The sequence below is a fragment of the Pan troglodytes genome, chromosome 13, assembly GCF_028858775.2.
Source record: "Pan troglodytes isolate AG18354 chromosome 13, NHGRI_mPanTro3-v2.0_pri, whole genome shotgun sequence".
Classification (NCBI taxonomy): domain Eukaryota; kingdom Metazoa; phylum Chordata; class Mammalia; order Primates; family Hominidae; genus Pan; species Pan troglodytes.
Genome location: NC_072411.2, coordinates 141,068,113 through 141,091,626, shown reverse-complemented (window position 1 = coordinate 141,091,626; position 23,514 = coordinate 141,068,113). Strand labels below are relative to the sequence as shown.

Sequence of the window (23,514 nt, the reverse complement as noted above, 5' to 3'; positions counted from 1 at the left end):
GCTTCCGCAACCCCTGCCCCCTGGGCCAGGCCAAGCCCTTTCCCTCCCCCGAGTGCCCTTTCCTGCCCCCGAGTGCCCTTTCTCACACTCACCACCCCGGGGCCTCTCCCTGGCCCGTGCTCAGCGCAGCCATGAATGCTGTCTGGCTGTGGGTGAGCCCCTCAGAACAGGCTGCCTGGGGACAAGAGAGGCTCGGCACGTTGGCCCCGTGCAGCCCCGAGGGAGCTGTGGGGCTTCGGGCAGCAGACGGCTGGGTTTCAGCGAGGAGGACGCAGAGAAATGGGTCAGCCGCCGGGGGAGCTGTCAGCGGCGGATTCTTGCTTTAAAATGTGTGCTTCCGAAACAATCGCAGACGCACGGGAAGTTGCAAAAACAACACAGAGATGTCCCATGTGCCTTTCACCCAGTTTCCACACATACCACACCCACAAACACACCCCACCCCCACATACACACACAGGCACCAAACATACCACACACTACACACACCCCACACTACATACACACCACATACACATACCACACCCACGAAAACACCCCACCCCCACATACACACACACACCACACAAACATACCACACGCTACACACACCCCACACTACATACACACCACATACACATACCACACCCACGAAAACACCCCACCCCCACATACACACACACACCACACAAACATACCACACGCTACACACACCCCACACTACATACACACCACATACACACACCCACAAACACACCCCACCCCCACATACACACACAGACACCAAACATACCACACACTACACACACCCCACACTACATACACACCACATACACATACCACACCCACGAACACACCCCACCCCCACATACACACACAGACACCAAACATACCACACGCTACACACACCCCACACTACATACACACCACATACACATACCACACCCACAAACACACCCCACCCCCACATACACACACAGACACCAAACATACCACACGCTACACACACCCCACACTACATACACACCGCATACACATACCACACCCACAAACACACCACACCTCCACATACACACACACACCACACAAACATACCACACGCTACACACACCCCACACTACATACACACCACATACACATACCACACAAACACACCACACCCCCACATACACACACCACACAAACATACTACACACCTACACACACCCCACACTGTACATACCACATACAAATACCACACACAAACACACCACACTGCCACATACACACACAAACTACATACACCACACACCACACAAACACACCACACCCCTCCCACACACACACATCACACACACCACACACCACACAAACATACCACACACTACACACACCCCACACTACATAAACACCACATACACATACCACACCCACAAACACACCCCACCCCCACATACACAAACACCAAACATACCACACACTACACACACCCCACACTACACACACACCACATACACATACCACACCCACGAACACACCCCACCCCCACATACACACACAGACACCAAACATACCACACACTACACACACCCCACACTACATACACACCACATACACATACCACACCCACGAACACACCCCACCCCCACATACACACACAGACACCAAACATACCACACGCTACACACACCCCACACTACATACACACCACATACACATACCACACCCACAAACACACCCCACCCCCACATACACACACAGACACCAAACATACCACACGCTACACACACCCCACACTACATACACACCGCATACACATACCACACCCACAAACACACCACACCTCCACATACACACACACACCACACAAACATACCACACGCTACACACACCCCACACTACATACACACCACATACACATACCACACAAACACACCACACCCCCACATACACACACCACACAAACATACTACACACCTACACACACCCCACACTGTACATACCACATACAAATACCACACACAAACACACCACACTGCCACATACACACACAAACTACATACACCACACACCACACAAACACACCACACCCCTCCCACACACACACATCACACACACCACACACCACACAAACATACCACACACTACACACACCCCACACTACATAAACACCACATACACATACCACACCCACAAACACACCCCACCCCCACATACACAAACACCAAACATACCACACACTACACACACCCCACACTACACACACACCACATACACATACCACACCCACGAACACACCCCACCCCCACATACACACACAGACACCAAACATACCACACACTACACACACCCCACACTACATACACACCACATACACATACCACACCCACGAACACACCCCACCCCCACATACACAAACACCAAACATACCACACACTACACACACCCCACACTACATACACACCACATACACATACCACACCCACAAACACTACACACCACATACACATACCACACCCACAAACACACCACACCTCCACATACACACACACACCACACAAACATACTACACACTACACACACCCCACACTGTACATACACACCACATACACAAACACATACCACACACAAACACACCACATCCCCACATACACACACACACCGCACACCACAAACACACTGCATACTACACACACCCCACACACTGCACAAACATACCACATACATATCCACACAGACAACATACCACATGGTATATTATATACCACATTATATGCCACACATACAGTGGTGTCGCCACGTCACACCCAGGCATCTGGCACCAGTATGGACCAAGAGCTTATTCACATGTCACTCGTGTGGGTGTGTGTGGTGTGGGGTATGTATGTGTGGTATATAGTGTGTAGTGTACATGGTATGTTGTATGTGTGTGCGTGTGTGTGTATGTGGTATGTGTGGTGTGTGCAGTGTGTGGTATGTTTGTGTGGTGTGTGGTGCATGTGGTTTGTGTTTGTGTGTATGTGGGGGTGTGGTGTGTTTGTGTGTGTGGTATGTGTGTGTATGTGGTGTCTATGTACAGTGTGAAGTGTGTGTGTAGTGTGTGGTATGTATGGTGCATGGTGTATGTGGTGTGTGTTTGTGTGGGGGATTGTGGTATTTTGTGTGTGGGGGTATATGTGTACAGTGTGGCATGTGTATGTATGTGTGGTGTGGGGTATGTATATGTGGTATATAGTGGGTAGTGTGTACGGTATGGTATCTATGTGTATGTGTATGTGGTATGTCTGTGTGTGTGGTATCTTTGTATGGTGTGTGGTGTATGTGGCGTGAGTTTGTGTGTGTATGTGGGGGTGTGGTGTGTTTGTGTGGTATGTGTTTGTGTATGTGGTGCGTATGTACAATGTGGGGTGTGTGTGTAGTGTGTGGTATGTTTGTGTGCCGTGTGATGTGTGTTTGTGTGTGGTGTAGGTGGTGTGTGTTTGTAAGTGGGGGGTGTAGTGTGTTTGTGTGGTGTGTGTGTATGTGGTGTGTATGTACAGTGTGGGGGGGGTGTGTGTAGTGTGTGGTATATTTGTGTGGCGCGTGGTGTGTGTTTATGTGTGTACGTGGGTATGTGGAGTGTTTGTGTGTTTTTGTGTGTGTATTGTGTGCGTTTATATGTGTGTTTGTGTGTGTATTGTGCGTTTGTGTGTGTGTGTGAGTGGTGTATGTGTACTTCCTGCAGTTTCATCATGCGTGTTGTTTCTTGCACCCCTCACTATGATCAAGACACACAATTCTTCCAGCCCCACAAGGTCCCCTCATGCCACACAAGTGACTTCTAAGCGCACTTGTGGGCCAAACTGTGGGTGTGCCAGGCTTGGTGCAGCTCTGGGGCTGCAACCAGCTGTCCCGGGAGCGCTTTGGGGAAAGAACCCACTCAGGCGCTACCCAGAGCCTGGTTCCCACCTGCAGGAGGAGGAGACACAGGCAGGAGGAAAGTCCAGGTCCTCCAGGAAGCCGGGGTGGGGACCCCAATCCCGCGCCTCCCTCTGTGCCTGCCAAGCTCAAAGAGAAGGTGCTGAGAGGTGGCCGGGGCCAGCGTCTGAGACCCAGGGTGCACAGGGATGTGGTGTCATAAGCCCAAGGTCTTGGGGCACCTCAGTGGGTCCCACAGGGCAGGGGACACGCCACTGGCCTCAGCACCTGGTCGGGAGTGTGGCGAACACAGGTGGGCCCCGCGCCGCGCCTCAGGGCCGCTTCTGCCACACACCCAGGCCAGCCTGCAGCAGCCCCCAGGCTGTGTTGCTGTCCTGCCAGGAGACCTGAGCTCTAGCAGGGATCGCTGAAGACTGGCCCTGAGACCTGGGGCCTTTACTGCTCACCACAGGGCCTGGCCGTGTAAGTGCTCACTCCCACACCTCTTGCACAAACATGAGAACAGCCAGTTGACCTGCAGAGCTCGCGGGAGGTGAGTGTTCAGCGAGAATTACTGGAGAGCTCCCCTGAGCCAAGGGGCAAACCAGCGCGACGAGACCCTCCTCCCGCAGAGGGGCTGAGCGTGGTGGGAGGGGTGGGTGTCAGCCCAGAGGCAGGCATGGGCTCCCCAAGGCGGCTGCCAGGAGAGGGGTCACCGTGAGGATTCTGCCACAGGGAAGGAGGTCCAGGGAGGCCCCAGGCACTGGGGGGAGGATGTGGAAGCTGGAGGGACGGGTGACGTGGTGCTCGGTGACATCCCGTGTGTGTGTCTGTGAGTGTGCCCACTAGTGTGAGAGTGTGAGTGTATGAAAGAATGTCCAGAGTGTGTGTGTCCATGTGCAAGTTGTGTAAATTGTGTGAGCGTGTGCATCGTGTAAGTTGGCCTGTGTGTGTGCCAGTGTGCATGCGTGTGTCTGTGTGAGCATGTGCATCCATGAGTGGGTCTGTGTGTCCCTGTGGGAGTGTCAGTATGCATGTGTATGTCTGTGTGTGTGTGAAGCCATGTGAGTGCGTGTGTTTTCCCGTGGAAGTGCTAGTGTGCATGTTTGTAAGTGTGTACATCCACGTGAGTGGGTCCATGTGTCAGTGTGTGTGTGTAAGCATGTACATCCTCCTGAGTGGGTCTGTGTGTGTGTCCCTGTGGGAGTGTCAGTGTGCATGTTTTTGTGTGGGTGTGTGCATCTGTGTGCGTGGGTCTGTGTCCCTGTGGGCGTGGGTGTCTGATGTTGCACAGCAGTGTGCAGGGGGGACGTGTGGTTCCGCTCCTTCACCCCCAGCCCTCTCCCAACCCCCAGCCCCAGGCTTCACCCCAGCAGCCTACATCCTCAGAGACCTCCAGGAACCTTTGTTGAACCAAGGCAATGGTCTGAAAAAGCCAAGACATATTTTCCCTGAAACCCATGCATAGGAAAACCACACACACACACACACACACACACGTACACACACTTTTTTCAAAGTTCAGAGCACTCCAAATATTTAAGCCTTTTTTAAGTGGTCCTGGGCAGAAAGTCAAAGGCTGCTCTCTCTTGGAGAATGTGGTTGTAATTAGATAATTAATAAGGGGGGGGGGGTAGAGAAAGCTAAATGGAAGCCTTCCTCAGTGGGAGGAAATAATTACCACAGCTTTTGATATATGAGCTGAACCAGCCCTCCAAGGGGAAATACCGTATCACCCATGAAAAGCCAAAAATGACAGGGGCCGTTCCCTGGCCAGTGGTGGGTTTCAGGGTTTGCTTCACATGCCCGAGGGGACCCAGGCTCAGGCAGAAACGGGCGGCAGGTTCATTAGTCTTCTTGACCGAGAGCCTCCGGGCCTGGCCCCCTTGATGTCACCCTGACCCCAGCCATGTCTGCTGACATGGGCCGTGTTCTCTGCAACAAATGTAAAACATCTGGGGCTGGGGAGTGCCTCCTGCATACACAGGCCACCTGGAACTGTGTGCATGCGTGCTGCGTGCAGTTACCTCCCTGTATCTGCCTGCCTGGCCCAGGAGTCGGGGGATGGGTGGAGCTGCAAAGCTGTGGCTGGACCAAGAGAGTGCCTCAGTTGTGTCTTCCACACCAGACCGGGGCCCTAATGAGCAGGTGAGAGGCCCCATTCAACTCTATATCCCCAAGGCCTAACAAAGGGACAGAAGCATTACGGAAAAGGCGAGGGAGGCAGGGTGGGCCAAGGGAAAGGCGTTTTACTCTACGACCATTTATCCATCTCCTCACCTGCCCGCGCAGCCAGCCGCCCACCCACCTGCTTCTTTCTTCCTTCCTTCCTTTCTTTTCTTTCTTTCTTCTTTCTTTTTCTTTCTCTCTTCCTTCCTTCCATCCATTTCTTCATTGATCCATTCATTGATGTACCACCCGTCCTTCATTCCCTCCACCCATCCATTCATCTATCCATCCTTCCTTCCTTTTATCCATTTATCCTTTCACCAATTCATTCATTTTTCCCTCCCTTCCTTCCGCTTCCTTCCCCCTTCCTCCCTTCTTTCTTTCCTCCCTTTCTTCCTTCCATTCCTGCAACATAATTGAGCATCTATCATGTGCCAAGAATGCTGCTAGTTGTTGAAAAAGCTGAGATGGATCAGAGAAATCTAGCAGGGCAGAAGCATGTTTGTAAGCAACTAGAACACAGGGAAGACACGGATCACTTTTTAGAGTGCAGGTAGACTCTACAACAGAAAGGGAAGGGCAAAGTACCATGGACACCGTTGGACAGTCAGAACCAGCATGGCAGGGAAGAAGGGTGGGGGGTGAGCACACATGTGAAATCTCCTCTAGTCAGACACACACATACGAACACGCACACAGACACACACCCATCCCACACATACCCATCACACACACTCCACATCACACACACCTCACATTAGACACACACCTCACATCACACACACACTACCTCAAACATACCTCACATCACACACCCCACATCACACACCCCACATCACACACCCCACATCACACACATACCCCACATCACACACACACTACCTCAAACATACCTCACATCACACACACTACATCACACACACACCTCAAACATACCTATCACACACCCCACATCACACCCCACATCACAAGCACACACACCTCAAACATACCTCACATCACACACCCCACATCACACACACACCTCAAACATACCTCACATCACACACCCATCACACACACACTACCTCAAACATACCTCAGATCACACACACATCACACATCCCACATCACACACACACACACCTCACATTAGACACACCCCCCACATCACACACACACTACATCAAACACACCTCACATTATGCACATACCCATCACACACACCCATCACACACACACTACATCACACACACCTCACATCACACACACCCCACATCACACACACCTCACATCACACACCCCACATCACACACACTACGTCGCACACACACCTCACATCACACACACCTCACATCACACACACACCCCACATCACACACCCCACATCACACACAATACATCACACACATACCTCACACACACACCCCACATCACACACACATCACACACACCCATCACACACTCACTCCACATCACACATGCCCCATATCACACACACACTACATCACACACACCTCACATTAGACACACACCCCACATCACACACATACTCCACATCACACACCCCACATCACACACACCTCACACACACCCCATATCACACACACCCATCACACACACATCACACACACACACCATCACACACCTCATATCACACACCTCACATCATGCACAACTCATATCACACACACTACAACACACACAACTCACATTACACAACCCCACATCGCACACACATGCACACACCACACACACACCCCATACTACATCCACACCTACATCACTCACACTCCACATCACACACACACCTCACACCACACACATACCCCAATTCACATACATCCCATATCACACACATATCACATCACACACACACCCTGATTAACACAAACCCCACACTACACACATACATACACCACACACTCCAATTCACACAAACCCAACACCACACACCCCCTACACCACACATACACATCACACACACATACTCCATATCACACATACCCCATATCACACACACCCCAATTCATACAAACTCCTTACCACACACATCACACACACACGTACTCCACATCACACATACCCCATATCTCTCTCTCTCGCACACACACACACACCATTACACACCCCTGAGGTTCTGCCAGGGGACCCTGGAGGGGCAAAAATGAGGATCAGGGGTCAGAATCTGGCCACAGAAGCGTGGGCTGTGACCATCGTCCACAGCATGGAGCGGATGTCCAGGACATTCATTACCCTGAGCTTTCCCTGCCTTTCCTCAGCCCCTGGCATCACAGCGGAGGAGGCTTTGCCTCCACAGGACCCTGGCATCCCCCAGTTCATGCAAAAATGCTCTCACCCCCACCTCCTCTCCCTCCCCCACCACACCCTCAACCCTGGGCTTCCAGATGCTCAGGGCTAGGGAACGTGCCAGGGTGAGATCACAGCAGAGTTCACAGACATGGAGAAGTCCCAGCTGCCAGCCACCCCCATGGGTCTTGATGGGTCCTGGCCACCCCACAAAGCCACTCCTCTCTTCTCCTGAGTGCCTGGTGGGCGCGGTCCTTCAGTGGGGGCTCTCTGTCCCCTGCCGAGTCTGGACCCAGCCTCCTGACCCCTCAGACACCCACCTCAGCCACCCCGAGTCAACCAGAGGTATGGAACCGCTCAGCGTGGTCAGCGAGACCTCCCATCGGCGTGAGTGCACAACAGACAAGGAGATACCCCAGGGACCCGAGGGCCACTCAGGGGGCACCTCCAGGCTGAACGCCTAGCAGAGGCCTCTGCACAGGGATCCAGCCTCAGAGCAGCAGAATTCACCCACTGAGGAGGAGCCTGGAGAAAACCAGAATTGTCTGCTTCAAAAAAAGGAACCATTAGGAAACAAAACAAGGACTGCTGGAAACAACAAAACAAATAGAAGGAGAAGTTTTTAAAAATTTAAAAATGAAGAAAAACAAATACATCAGAGAGTGCTCCTGGAAGTCTCCCAGAATGCTGAGCAAAAGGCAAAGGAGGCCGGCACGGTGGCTCACACCTGGAATCCCAGCACTTTGGGAGGCCAAGGCAGGTGGATCACTTGAGGTCAGGAGTTTGAGACCAGCCTGGCCAACATGGTGAAACCCTCTCTCTACTAAAAATACAAAAATTAGCCAGCATGGTTGGCACGTACCTGTAATCCCAGCTACTCCAGAGGCTGAGGCAGGAGAACACTTGAACCTGGGAGGCAGAGGTTGCAGTGAGCTGAGATTGCCACTGTACTCCAGCCTGGGCAATGGAGTGAGACTCCGAAAAAAAAAAAAAAGCCGGGGGGAAGGAGAAAGGATAGGGCAGAAACGATCAGAAAAAATGGCAGAGGAACGTGTCTCCACGTTCAGGATTATCTTCAGATTATCAGGATAATCTTCAGACTAAAAGGGAACACCAAGTTCCAGGAAGGAAAACAAGAGGAGGGGCAACCCAGCTGAATCACGGAGAAATCTCTGGGCTCTAAGAGTAGGGCAACCTCCTACGGCTTCCAGACCTAGACAACCAGCAGATGCATGCTGGCTTCCAAACAAGCTCACCACCCCTACTCAGTGACACTCCCAGAATGTCCAGAGTGTTGGTGGAAAGAGCAGGGCAGCCCCAAAAGTCCATACCCAGCGAGTCCAGGGACCATGCGGGAGAGCGAGAGAAGCAATGCAGCTGCAGAATGTGCACCGCTCAGCAGCTGCTCCAGGGAAATTCCACTAGAAATGCCTTCTGTCCAAAGGAAGGGTATTCCTGGGGCTTCTTTCTCTGCAAGTACGACAACAAATGATGGACTAATCCCCCAGTGAAAAACAAACAAATAAGAATGTTGGGGAGAAGGAAAGGGGCTGTAAGGAAAATCTTGAGAGGCCCACGGTCAACTGGGGGCAGGAGTCCAGGGGGTGTGCAACCCCTACAGCTTCTGGCCACACCGGGCACATCTGTGGGTCCCCGGTCACTCCAAGCTTCTGTCTGCCCAGTCACACAATGAATAAGGACAGCAGGAGCCAGACTGACACCAGGCAGTCGGATTCGTGAACTCACACTCTTAATTCTCATGCTGTCCGAGTTACCAAACTCATCCAAGAAAAAGCAGGAAACCCAAATGTATCGATAGCCATCAGACATGTGGACCAGGTTACAAAGGTCTGTATCTAAGCCACGAAGAATAACAAACCCGCTTGTTTTATAAGAGAATTAAATAGAACTTTCTATGAACAGATAATTCCCATCTATATTAAACTATTCCAGAATTTAAAGATGAAGGACCACTTCCCATTTTATTATTTAGTTATATTTCTTTCTTTCTTTCTTTGTAAAGACTTTATTTTTTTAGAGCACTTCAGGTTCCCAGCAAAATTAAGAGGAAGGTCCAGAGATTTCCCATATACCCTCTGCTCCCACCCATACCCAGCATCCTTCATAAAAAGATGACACGGTTTGGACACCTGTCCTGACGGCATCAGAACCAAAGGCTAGAACGTTGCCGCCTGTGAATCTAAATGCAAACAATCCTAAGACGTTAGCAAATCAAGTCAAGTCGGGTATTTAAAGAACCAATTCCAGATGACCAAGAAGGGTTTATTCCAGGAATGCAGAATGTTACCATTTGGAAATCTGTGAAAGGAGGGACGGTGAGAGCATGCTGGGATGGGCACAGAGAGGGGTGTGTGCAATTCCAAGGCCTGGTTTCCTGAGCTCTCCCTGAGACGGGCCCTGGAGCCTGGCCTGAGGCTGAAGCCCAGCTGCCTCTCTCTGTGGCGCAGCCTTGGGAAAGTGGATTAACCTGTCCAGCTCTCAGTTTCCACTTCTGCAAAACACCCAAGTGAGGGTAACAATAGGACGTGCTGCATCAGTGCTGTGAGGGCTCAATGAGCTACTTCACCAGAAAGGCTTGGCCTTGCCTGGTCTATGGTCAACACACATGTTGCCATGAGAACAGGAGCCCAAGAGAGCAAGGAGCTGTTTTCTTCCCCAACTGGGTCTAGAACTGCTCCTGGCACTTCATAAGTGCTCACTAAATATTTGTCGAAAGAGGGACTACAATGAAGAAAGCAGAGAGAAACCAGCAGCTGAAGCCTTAGGGATGCGGGGACCGTGCAGACCAAGCAGGTGGCTCCCGTGGCCAGCGGTCACATGGCTTGGCAGGCCGAGGCCAGGACCGGATAGATGATGGACAGGGCTGTAAATACCAACAGCAAAGAGGCCAGTAATGCTGGGCCATGCCAGGTCAGACGCCGGAGGGCAGCAGGGCACAGACGGCAGCCTCTGCCCACCTTCTGACCCAGGCACATACTATGTAGGGGAGCAGTCACCGGTCACATTGCCCAACCACCACACGGTGCCAAGGGGCCCACCAGGAGCCGGCGCCGGAGCTGCCTGACCACAGGCTTCCAAATAACAAAGCTGTGCCTGAGTGAACCTGGGTAGACAGAAAGGCCACAGGATGCAAGGGCCGGGACCCTCTGCCAACTTCTCCCTGGGCCTCCCCTTCAGGACTTTGCCCATCCAGCCCCCACCCCAACGGAAGCCTCAAAGCCCTTAGCACGAGGGCACTATCTGGAAGGCTGGGCCGACATGGGTGCCTTCTCCCCACAGTGGTCAGAGAACTCACCCCCACCTCAGGGGAGAGGAAGGAGAAAGCAAGGCCAGCCCCCTCGGGGCAGCTGCACCCAAGGAGCTCTCGCCCACATTGCGCCCACCCTGAGCTGTGTCTCAGGAGCGGCTGGCGGGAACTCCCCTTTTGTACCAATCCAATAGACCCAAGCGATCTTTGCATCCTCAATGGCCTCATGGGCATTCTAAGTTCTTGCTACCCAGTTGGTCCCCGGACCAGCAACAGCACCATTCCCCAGGAGCTTTCAGAGATGCAGTCTCAGGCCTCGGAGCCTCAGAGTCAACATCTGCACTTTGACAAAATCTCCAGTTCATCTAAGATGTTTTTTGGGCAGAGAGATGAGGCTGAACATATCCGGCCTTGTCATTCATCTCCTGTGACAACTCAGCCCTGTTCAGAGGGGTCAGCTGAGGCTGGGCCACACTATGTCACACAGCTGGTTAGAGGCAACATGCTCCCTGCTCGGGGCAGCTGGTTACAGGCAAGATGCTCCCTGCTCGGGGCTGGCCCCACCCGCAGCACCCGGGCCCTGAGACCGCGTTCGCCAGTTGCAGTTCCTCTGAAGGGTCCTGACACAGCCTCCAGCCCTCTTGAGACAGTCTCAGGCAGGCAGGAGGGCCTGGGGGCAGGCAGGACACTCAGTGGACAGAGCTGTGCACCCAGGCCGAGTCCAGCCCTGTGGACCATGCCTCAGTGATCACCCACCCAATGGGCAGGCATCAGGGTGCCAGCAGCAGGCCCCATGGAGACTCTCGGGAGAGTCCCTCCTGCTCTGCTGAACGAGTTTCCTTGTTCCATCTGGGTAAGGGTTCAAAGAGACCATTGGCCACCAAGGGCTGGACGGCTCCGGGGAGGCTCCCAGCTTGCTGCCAGCCCGGGCTGGGATGGGCAGTGCCAGCATGAAGCTGGCCACCTCCACCCCAGAGCCTTCTCCCCAGTGCACTGTCTTTTTGACAAATGTCTTGTCCAGAGGCGGGGGAGGAAATGCAGAGTGCTGCTTTCACGGTAGAGAGTGTGATGCCTCCTTCCAGGCCGCATCTGCACTGCAAGCTCTAAGCAGGGCAGGGGACCTCAGAGGCTGAGCAGCTGAGCACAAGGCTGGCCCTGAGCAGGAAAAGCCACTCCTCACTAGGGAGCCAGGCACCAGGGTGGCCTGGGTTGGTGGGGCCTGGCATGTCAGGAAGCCAGCTGCCCTGCCACCCTTGCTGGGTGCTGTAGGGGGAAGGTGGCAAGGGGGTCCCACTTGGTAAAAAGGCAGGTGTCCTTGGGGGTCAGGCTCCCCTCCTCCTGGCCAACCTCCGTGGCTCCTCCAGCTGTGAGCAGGCCCTGGAAGCTTGGGGGACACAGGGGCAGGGGGGCGCGCGGAGGACAGAAAATCACAAGGGAAACAGCAAAAGCTTACCATCCCCCCTGAGTCCCACCACAGGACCATCTAAGAATCAATGTCTGCAACCAAGGGAGAAGTGCGGCAGGAGGAACGCAGGGATACCGTCCCTGACAGCGACTTTCAAAGGGGGCGTTGGAGGATTTGGTGAATATTTCTATGGGATGATGGTGAGGCTAAGAGGAAAGGGGTGGAAAGCAGGCTCTGTTCTCTCTTGAAAGCAAATGGGAATCAAGAAACAATTAGAATTCTGAGATTAATTTGTTTTTTACAACGTTCACCTGAATGGCTCTGCCAGGTTGCCCTCACTCCTTCACTCAGGTGCCTCCCTCCCCCTGGGGCGTGCCTACCTTTCTCCAAATGGAAGCAGTGACTGTTACAGGCAGGACCCTCTTGTCTCTGTCTGTGGGCTCCGGGTGGAAGCTTCTGCCCTGTGATTCTCAGCAGGCTGGTGAGTGACAAGGAGGCCACCACGTGCCCATGGTACTCCAAGAAATGGGCCAGAACTAAAATCCCAGAGCATGTGTGTGTGTGGTAGCGGCTGGCCCCATTCCCCTGTGGAGAGTCAGGCCTTCCCAGGAATGACTGCATGGGTGAGATTCCCCCACTCACACCCCAAAGTTCCTAGGACCCCCAGAGGACTGATGGGTGTCTGCTGGTCAGACAAATGCACCAGGTGCTGCCTGCTCTGAGCTCTTACAGGGCCTCGGGGATTTTTGAGACAAGTGGCTCAGGACGTGGTCAGGTGGCAGCCTGATATTAGGGAGCCAGCTGGTGACTTGGGATAAGTCACACCCCACCCCACGTTTCTGTGCCCCAGGTCCCTCCATCTCTGAAAGGACACTGCTCGGCCAGGCGGCCTCCAGAGGGACTTCCAGCACCACTGGCTTGAAATGGGGTCCTACAGGGAGCCTGTGATTCCAGCGCAGCCTGGTGGCCCTGGGGACAGTGGCCTGTTTGCTCCCCATGCTATGGACGTCTCCCGTGCTTTCTGCATCCCTGTCTGGTTTGATGGCACGGCAGGCATGCTTTTGGATGCCCCACACATGGGGCATTCGCCGTCAGGGTCTGGAGGGTCAGTAGGCAGGGTGCAGTCAGGCGACTGCAGAGCCGTCTTCCGGATCCCCGCCCCTCTCTCCCCCCTCCGTGACTCATGCCTCTGACCCTGGCTTGCCTGCTGCGCCTGAGAAGGAGGAATCCTGCTGGGAATGTGGGAATGACCCTATTTACAACGCCGGGGCTCCCGGTGGCTATTGGCCTGGCCTGGCTCCTCCAGGGGAGCGAGGACTTCACGCCAGCTGGAAGCCAGGCTGTCTCTCTCCCTCAGCTTGGGCTTGGCTTCAGGGACTCAGGCTGACTGTGCTTGGAATGGCCTATCTGGCAAGGAGGAGTCAGCCCAAGGAAACCAGGGGAGAGGGCGAGCTTGTCTGCAGCGGACCAGGCCGGCTCCTTCCTGCTTGGAGCCCCCAGCATCACTGCCGGAGAGGCCACCCTGCAGAGCCGCTCCCTGTCCACCTGGCAACCCCCAGGCTCTCCAGGGCGGGCTCTGCCGGGGCTGAGGCCGCAGGGTCTGACCGGTCCCTCAGGATCTGCCCCACCCTCTTCCTCTCTGTGAGACCTTCCCATTTCCCCACGATGAGTGTCCTGGGAGCACTGCAAAGGGACCCCTCCCAACTTTCAGAGACAGCGAGGGCTGGCCAGCCACGAGCAGCCAGATGGCAGGAGAGCATCCCACTGCTCCCAGTACCTGGGGCCTGCAAGTCCAGGAACCCCTTCAACCCGTGAGTCACAACTTCTCCAGATGCCACCAAATTCAGTCTCCAAATAAAACCCATGAGTGGAAGATGATGGAACACGAACCGCCCTGTGGGCCCCGTTTCCAGCTGGTGGAGCTGGAGGCCCCTCTGGGGGCCATCTGGCCAAGCAGTGTCTTTTCAGACACGGAGAGAACGGGGCCACAGGAAGGTGAGGAAGGGCCTGACATCCCAAGTCACCAAGTGGGTACAGAATCTCCCCCAGAACGCAAGTCAGCTAAGCCCTGGGCTGGAAATACCTTTTGTATCCACAGCACTGACACACTGGTCCAAACCAGGGGCGTGAACTTTACAAATGTCTTTTGACAGAACACATGACTATCTGAAGACACAGCCTTCTCAGTGGCAGCGGCAGTGGCAGCAGCGGCAACAGCAGCAGCAGCGAACGAAAATATGGACAGAAGGGCTGCCGGTGTAGGGCGCTCTGCCTGACGCAGGCACGTGCCTCACCTGGCTCACAGTTCATTTGGGGAGACAAGCAGCAGAACAAATCACTATCACAAAAATGTAATAATAAAAGTACAATAAAAGTACGTTCAGGTCTGCAACAATCTTGCTATGAAATATAAATATAGGTGATGACTGCAAATGTATTATTATAATACAGAGATTAAAAGGTCCATAATAAACATACAGGGAAGGTGACAGTTATATTTCTGAGGGTTTGGAGAGCTTGTCACAGAATTCGGGATTGCAGCCAGGTCTTCAAGGAGATCAGTCCCAGTTGAGAGGGGTGGAAGGGCCTCGTGGGCACAGGCAGAGATGGGAGGCACAGCCAGGAAGGTGGGGAGAGGGATCTGGAGGTAAAGACAGCATTGACTCTGGGGAGGAGGCAGGAATTGGTGGGACTCCCCAAGGCGACAAGGAGGCCAGGAAAGGTTTGGGGGGCCACAGACACCATCAGATCTCTCTGTCAGAGGTAGCTCTGGCTGGCAGGGGACAGACCCCGAGGTGGGGCCTGGGCAGGGCGGCTCCCCCAGTGGCCCAGAGGGAGGCCAGGACCACATGGAGACAGCAGCTGTGCAGGTGGCAAGGGGCCACCCACCAGACACGGTGACCTGCTGAGTGTGGGGGTGGCGAGGGGCCGCTCAGGGGCCCAGCTTGGGTGGCTGGGTGCATCCCGACCCAGAAGCTAGACTCAGATCTAGAGAGGAGTCATCTCGGGGGCAACAAGACCCGTGTCAGCCACGTGGAGCTGCTGGAGTCCTCAGGACACCCTGAAGGGCAGTTCACTCAGCAAAGGGACATGCTGGGAACCCCAGAAGAGGGTGGGGGCTTCAGAGGCAGATTCTCCAGACTGAGGCCAACTTTATTCTCCCTTTGGAGAGAGGAGGAATCGGCACAGAGGTTGAGATGCTTACTTTGCTAGGATTTGAACCCAGGCCTCTGGATTCCAAAGATGGGCTCAGATTCCTGGTCTACACCTCCGTCCATGGCAGAACTGGAGGAGGCAGATATTTAGGGGCAAGCGGAGGGACAGGCTGGGAAGGAGGCATGTGGTAGGAGAGGCAAGGCCGGGGAGAACTGACACCAGGGGGTGTCAAGGGAGGGCTGGTGAGCACCACCCCCTGCTAGCAGGAGGACCGGGCGTCGGAAAGGTCACCAGGGTCCAGGACTTCAGAAGAGCAGGCTCAGCCGGGTGCAGGCTGCTGCGGAGGCCAGGGGGTCGGCGCTCCTTGGGAATGGTCTTCCACACATTTGGTGGGACAGCGAAAGTGCCAGAAGCTGCGAACAATGGCGGCCGGCGATCAGCGCTTCCTGAGTGCCGGGCCTCACACTGTATGTCTGGGATTCGGCTGAAGACTCTCAACCATCTCATGCAATCAGTGCGCCCGTGTTCCAGGTTCTGAGCCTCAGCACACGGAGGCTTTGAGAGGCAGGAAGCCACTCTGCTCAGAGAGCGGAGGAACAAAGCCCTGGGAATTAAGCCCAGGTGTCCAGGCTCCGGGGCCTGTTTTCTGAGTGGAGAGGCACAGGCTGTGCTTCTGGGGAGTGCGGGGCCTGGAAAGTGTGGCAGAATGATTCTGGGACTGTCTCCCTTGAACAATTTTTAACTGGGGGATATAAAACTGTTCTGAATAATTAAACAACGCTGACCATAAGCCATATCTGTAACTAGGGCCAGCTTTTAGTCCTTCAAATTAATCTTGAAAAAATAGGCCGTTTTTAAAATGCGAAACTGTGTACAAGAGTAACTCTACTTAAATGTTTTATTGGGCAGTCTTTTTTTCAAATGCCTCTGATAAAATAAGCTATTTTTGAAATTTTTTGCATCTATTCACCTATATTCAGAAGAATGCAAAAACCTAAGCAATGGGAAGAATCCTCCTATAATTCAATGTCAGGTCCCACAAATCCCTGGGAACTCAGATTTCAGCTGAAGGTGTGGCAGAGGTGCTTTTAGGCCTGCAGAGTTGGAGTTTCTGGCGGAGCAGTTGGGGGCGTGGTTAACCAGACCATTCTGCAACAGGGACAGGCCTTTTGCTTCCCAAGCTCTGGACTCAGTTACTTTTAGCCCATTTCAGATTCTCAAACTTCTGCACCACATGAATAAAACTGATCTCTGTTGAGAAACACATCATATTAAGAAATCAACTAGCACACACTAAGTGTTGAAGACTTTGCCTCAGTTAAGGTAAAATCAGCTAGTAGAGGCCTGTGGTGGTGATTGAAAAAAACATATTAGAAGGCCGGGTGCGGCGGCTCACACCTGTAATCCTAGCACTTTGGGAGGCTGAGGCAGGCAGATTCCCTGATTTCAGGAATTCAAGACCAGCCTGGGCAACATGGTGAAATCCCGTCTCTACTAAAATACAAAAAATTAGCCAGGCGTGGTGGTGGTCGCCTGTAGTCCTAGCTACTCGGGGGGCTGAGGCAGGAGAATTGCTTGAATCTGGGAGGCGGAGGTTGCAGTGAGCCGAGATCACGCCACTGCACTCCAGCCTGGGCGACAGAGCAAGATTCCATCTCAAACAAAACAAACAAAAAACCATATTAGAGGGAAAAAGTAAATTTCAGGGGCAGGACAGGATGAGTGAACAGCCCAGGCTGGACAGGCGACTGGGGAAGGTCCTGGCTGGTGATCGGCGGAGCACCTGTGTATCTTCTCCTCACGGGTAACACGTGGTGCAGCGCACATGCACCCAGGCAGGGCCCCCTCCTCGTGCCGCCTCCGCATTTCCACCTGGACCTCTGTTTCTCTCTGTCCTGAGGCTTGCGGGCTCTCAGGTGTCTGCGTTCCGCGGTGAGGTGCCCGCTGAGTCCTGGGGAACGACTCACCCTTCCGGTGGTTGCCTGGCTCTGCCCATGTACAGTCAGGGTCCCGAGGGCAGGTGGGAGTGGCTGCTGCAGGCGGGTTCCAGTCCACACACCGGCACATAACAGAGAACACAGAACCCGCATGGCTCAGCAGCAAGCACATGCTGAAGAGGAAGGGATAAGTGGTCAGCGGCTCCGTGAACGAACTCCAAGGCTAAATTTCAGTGGTCCCGCCTTGCGCAGGTGCACAAATACAGCTTGTCCTACATAGCCCAATCCTCCCACACGCAGTGGCTGCTCATTCACACAGAAAGACATCCCTGCGGACTCCGCAGACCCAGCGCTTGGGTCTCTAGGGGCAAACAGAGGAAGGCAGTGAGGCAGCAGAGACACGGAGAATAGCGGGGTTTTTGGACTCAAGCCTGGAAAATGTGCACGCCTCTGCCTTCCCAGCTTCCAGCTCCCAGAGTGAGGGTGCTGTCAGCCAGCCAAGGATGACCCTCGAACCTTCTCGCTTTCTTGTCTCAAGGCCCCCACCTGCCTTTCAGGACCTCGGCCTCCTCCTGGGGTAAACCGTCCCCCTGTTCACATGCCTCCTAGATCTGCCAGGGGAAGGACGTTTGCCAGACCCTCTCACCCTCCAGCTCCCCCTACACTGGAACACAGACACCTGGGAGCCCGCAGGCCTCAGGACAGCACACAGAGACACAGAAGTCCAGGCCGAAATGCAGACCAGCACAAGGAATAGGCCATGCCGGCCAAGCCCCAGGTTCCTTTTGAGGAGACACACAGGTGCTCGGCCAGTCATCAGCCATGACCAGTGATATCCCCACTGGGCACAGTGAGGGCGCTGGGCCCGAAGGCCGTTGACAAGCACAGCTCTGCTGTCCACTGAGAGAGGTTTACCAGGAGTCCGAATGCTCCCGATAGGGTCAAGGTGGCCTCACTGATCTAAGAGCACCTGGAGCTGGGGACGGCTCTGGAAAACGTGTTCGAGATCTCCTGCATCAGACTCTAACAAAAGGCTGCAATTCCTGACATTTCATTTTTGAGATCAGACTGCGAATGTCATGATCCACAATCTAATCGACGTCCTCCGTCTAAAAGTGGTGAGTGAACTGCAGAACTGAGAGCTGGACCACGCCGAACCTCGGGGGATCCGAGAACAGGAGTGAAAGTGCACGGATTCTTATCAGCCCACAAATAGCTGGCAAGGTCCCGGGGTGCAGGTGAGACTACACCGTGGCATCTGAGAACTTTAAGGAGTCGAGTGTCTCAGTGCTGTTTGTGATGACAGTGGGCAGAACGATTTCAATCTGGGAAGGGCAGACCCTGGGAGAACAGATCCCTCAGAGCCTTCTCAGGCTGTCTTTGATGCGAGAGCTTAGAGACTAATCCTCCTGCCCCAGAAGACTCGCAGCCTCAAGGGTCAAGTAAAGAGATACAGAAATATAGTCGTGATTACTCAATTTTTAAAAATTCGGCATTCCTGCAATAAAACCCCGTTTATAAACTGTAGCATGCTCCAACAAGTCTTATGGCATTTGATTTTATTTTCAATGTGTTTTTGAATATTCTATATTTTCCTAAACAGTGAATTTTTTTCCAGAACTAGAAAATGACATGAATGAGAGTTGGCCACACATGCACACACATTTCTGGTCATACCTCTGGAACAAAAACCCTAAGTGGGGAAGGATCACCTGGATCGTGTGGCTTTAGAATGCGTTCCCTCTTTTTTACAAGGCTTGTGCAATCACGGGCTCTCAGTGGCCGTCTCCTAAGTGAGGATCTGATGGGGAGGTGCCGGACTTTCACCCAGGCTCTGGAGGGTGCCTGCCCTGCGCAGGCCGGGGTGTGCTCTCACTGTGCCGGTCCTGCACAGAGCAGCGGTCAGCGTCTGTGGGGATACAGGCTGGAGTGGCCACAAGCATGGCAGGTGGCCTGGCTGACCCCAGCCCAGCAGGCTCCTGGCTGTGTGGCATCCCTGGTGTTGTCACCTCCCTGGCCATGTGCAGAGGCCAATGCAGGCCTTTGCTCCAGATGCTCCACTGCCCCAGGTGAACCTTGCTCTCCAGGGATGTCTTTAAAAACGCATCCTCCACGCAGCTGTCCTTGAAAACTAAGCCCTGGGAGCAGGCTCCCCCTGGCCCATTTGCACTCCCTGGCACCTCTGTGAAGGCACAGGCCAGGCTGGGCAGCCTCCACCCAGGCAGCTCTTCTCTCCAGCCAGCCGGGCACCCTCGCCCACATGTGGGTTCTTACACTTATATATCATCCTTGGCAATCCATTTCTCATCTATAAAATGGGCTGGTACTACCTGCCCTGCAAGTGGGAGAACACGTAGCAGGTGCTCACTTAATATTAAGAAATCTGTAATGAACGCACTGAGTATCAGAGCATCAGAGCAGTCATTTACAAATGTGGCCACCAGCCTGTGAGGGGTGGAATCCTACTCCATGTTACGACTGCAGTGGGGCCGTAGAGGACTATTCACTGCAGCTTAGATAACTCAGGTAACCATGAAGGAATAAATACAAATATAATTTTCTTTGAGATGAGACAACTCCACAACAAATATCTATCATGCGCAAAGTGAGCACGGAGCTCTGCTCTGGACCCAAGAAACACAGGGATGGGTGGGGGACAGTTTGGGCTCTGGAAGAGCAGGCTGGCAGTGGCTTTAGGGTCTTTGATATTTATATATCTGGTGTACACATATTTATACACACCCACCATCTACAGTCTATGTACATATGGTACACACGTCTATGTGTATATATATGTGTGTATATATAAATATATGTACCATATATACATGCAGATACACATATACACACACTGCTTCTCTAAGGAGGGCCACCCTTGTCCCAAGTTTGCCCGAGTCATGATTTACTGAATTCATGGTTTGAGGGTGGAGATTTTACACTCACATTGTTCCTACCCAGTCCACGATTCAGAATTCAGTGTAATTCGGGGAACTGAATGACAGTCCAATCAAACCTGGCTCTTCTTTTGGGCTGGACTTCTAAGATTGCCTCCAGGAGTCCTCTGTGGGATCCAGGGCTCCAGGGATGGCCACTTCCTGCCCTATGATGCCTGCTGCCACCCTGGGAATATGTGACCAGGACAGACCCAAGGATGACACTGGAATTTTTTTAAGAGAACATTTACAACCATTTGCGTGTCAAAGAACATCTCCAGTCTCCTCCTCTCTGCTAGAATCAGCCTGGACAGTCATTGGTGGGAATCTCATATGCACGTGTGACATGCATAGCTGTGTATTTTTCCAAATATTCACATTTACTTCTTCATGAGTTGCAACAATGTGCCTGAGTTTGAAAGCCAGAAATGACTGATTTTGGTTGAAATATGGCAGAGCTGAGATCTAGGGATCCTGAACAGGACTTCGCCATTATTATGCAAGCTGCATAGTGAACTGAAGTCTCCAAATGCTTGCTACAATATTTCTGACTAAATCAGGGGCTACGACTTCTTACACTCCTTACGTGGGAATCATCCTTCCCTTAAATAGCCATTTTTAATGCATGTAATTACCACTTAAACTTCATCTCAACATCCTTGAGTAATTTCTTTTTCTAATACAGACCCCATGAATATACAGAGTGGTGTCAAAGTCGATGTTTATAAGGGAATCCAGCCATCTACTTTCAATCCTTGGTCCAGAAATCCACCTCCCTCCCAGGTTGTCTTTAATCAAGCTTTGTCAATAAATAGATGTGATGCAGATGTTCTGTGCAGTTTTAAAGAATTCAGGTTGAATCTGCTTTAAAACAAAGCACGGCCCTGCAATCAAACAAGAAGGATGAAAGTGAGTAGAGGGAAGAACACTTCAACAAAACCTGAAATGGAGACAGGACTCTGAAAACAGGGCAGAAGACATTGAGCCAAAGATAAGAATTCAAATAATGCTTAGGCAAAGTGCAAAATGGTTACATCTCTCAACATCCTAACATTTGAGTTACTTTAAAGAAATCTGGCATACAGAGCCACATTTAGTAAATAACAAATGAAGCTATGGTTACACCTTGGGAACATTTTGTGATTTGTAAAAAACTTGAGTGAAAAGTGTCTTTCGGAACTGAGCTCCTCTCACATGAATTTTAAATGGCCCACTCGTTTCACACGCAAAGTCTGCCTGCATAAGGCTTTCAGGACAACACGAGAGGCGGCCGTGGGTTATGAGATGGTTTTCCTGCTCATGTCAGTGCTGTCTCAGGCAGAACAAGTTAGGCTTCACGCTGCAACAAAGAAGCCCCTGAATCTCAGGAGGTTCATGCAGCAGTCATTTGCTTCTTGCTCATTCAGGTTGGCAGGGACTCTGCTCCACGCAGTCACGAAGGGACTCAGGCTGGTAGAGCCTCCACGGTCTTGAGAACCTGCGGCCTCTTCAGGCACTTGGGGCAGCAGAAGAGACCTGACGTCCTGCACACAGCTTCTTCTGAACTTTAGCCTGGAAGCTGCGCCGAGGCTTCCTCCCAAAGCTCATTGGCTGGAACTAGTCCTATGGCCCTGCCTAACCACAGGGGCTCTGAGGAGTGTGAAGGGAGAGAGTCAACTTTCCAGAGGACCACCAAGTCTGCCTCCAGTGCCAAAGCAAGGGTTTTAAAACAAAGGATTGTCTAAAACAAACAAAAAAGTAATTTGTAGATGGCATTTGAGAAACTGATATTTTAATTGCATTACTTTCAGCCGAATGCCAGGATTTGATTCCTAAACATGCCCAGGGCACCAGAATCTGGCCGGAAGAGTGTAAGTCTCATGGGGAAAGAGACAGAGAGAGCGAGATACTGAATGAGCCCATGAAAAAGCTTAACTGACCTACATCAACAGAGACACAGGATTAAATTGATAATGAGGGAGTCGTACTCATTCAGTTACCTTCATGTTTTATTAAGATGATGTGGTGGGGTGGAAGAGAGGAAATGAGGGTTATTACTGGGCGCCCCTCTGTATCCTCTTCCTCCTCTAAGGGGTGGGACACCGAGATGGTGTTGGCGGTGTTGCTGGTGTGCACGCTCCACTGGGCATGAGTACCCTTAGGAGCTCAAATGATAGAGTCAGCACCAGAGTCTCTGCTTCATGGTCCAAGACCTTGGTGAAGGTTCATTTTCTGAACTTGAAAAAACAACTCCAAGATGTATGAGTGGATTCGCCTTTCCCCAAAGTCCTCTTGTGGCATCTCTGTCCTGGGTGGTTACAAATGATTCAAGCGTGTTCTTAGCCATTGCTAATGTGCTCACTCCCGCCAACGTTGCGTGGGCTGTCTTGACCAAACACTGCCCCCTCTTCCTCTTCGCTCTGTTTGGTAGCAGAAGGTCTGGCAATGGCAGCATCATTCAGAATCTCCTCTGGTGGGAAGAGTCTCTTGTTACTGGAAATCTGTGGTGAGAACAGAGCCCCC

The 23,514-nt window shown here is 52.7% G+C and overlaps 1 protein-coding gene across 3 annotated transcripts in view; it reads right to left on the bottom strand.

Moving 5' to 3' along the window:
* The window catches only part of TWIST2 (twist family bHLH transcription factor 2), a 126,426-nt gene that overhangs the window by 64,790 nt on the left and 38,122 nt on the right, over nucleotides 1–23,514 (bottom strand). Inside the window, exon 2 of one of the 3 annotated variants that reach the window (XR_008546745.2) lies at nucleotides 93–23,461. The exons of the other annotated variants lie outside the window; for them this stretch is intronic. The gene's annotated coding sequence lies outside the window, so the exon portion shown is untranslated. The remainder of the gene's footprint in view (nucleotides 1–92; nucleotides 23,462–23,514) is intronic. 3 annotated transcript variants of the gene reach the window in all.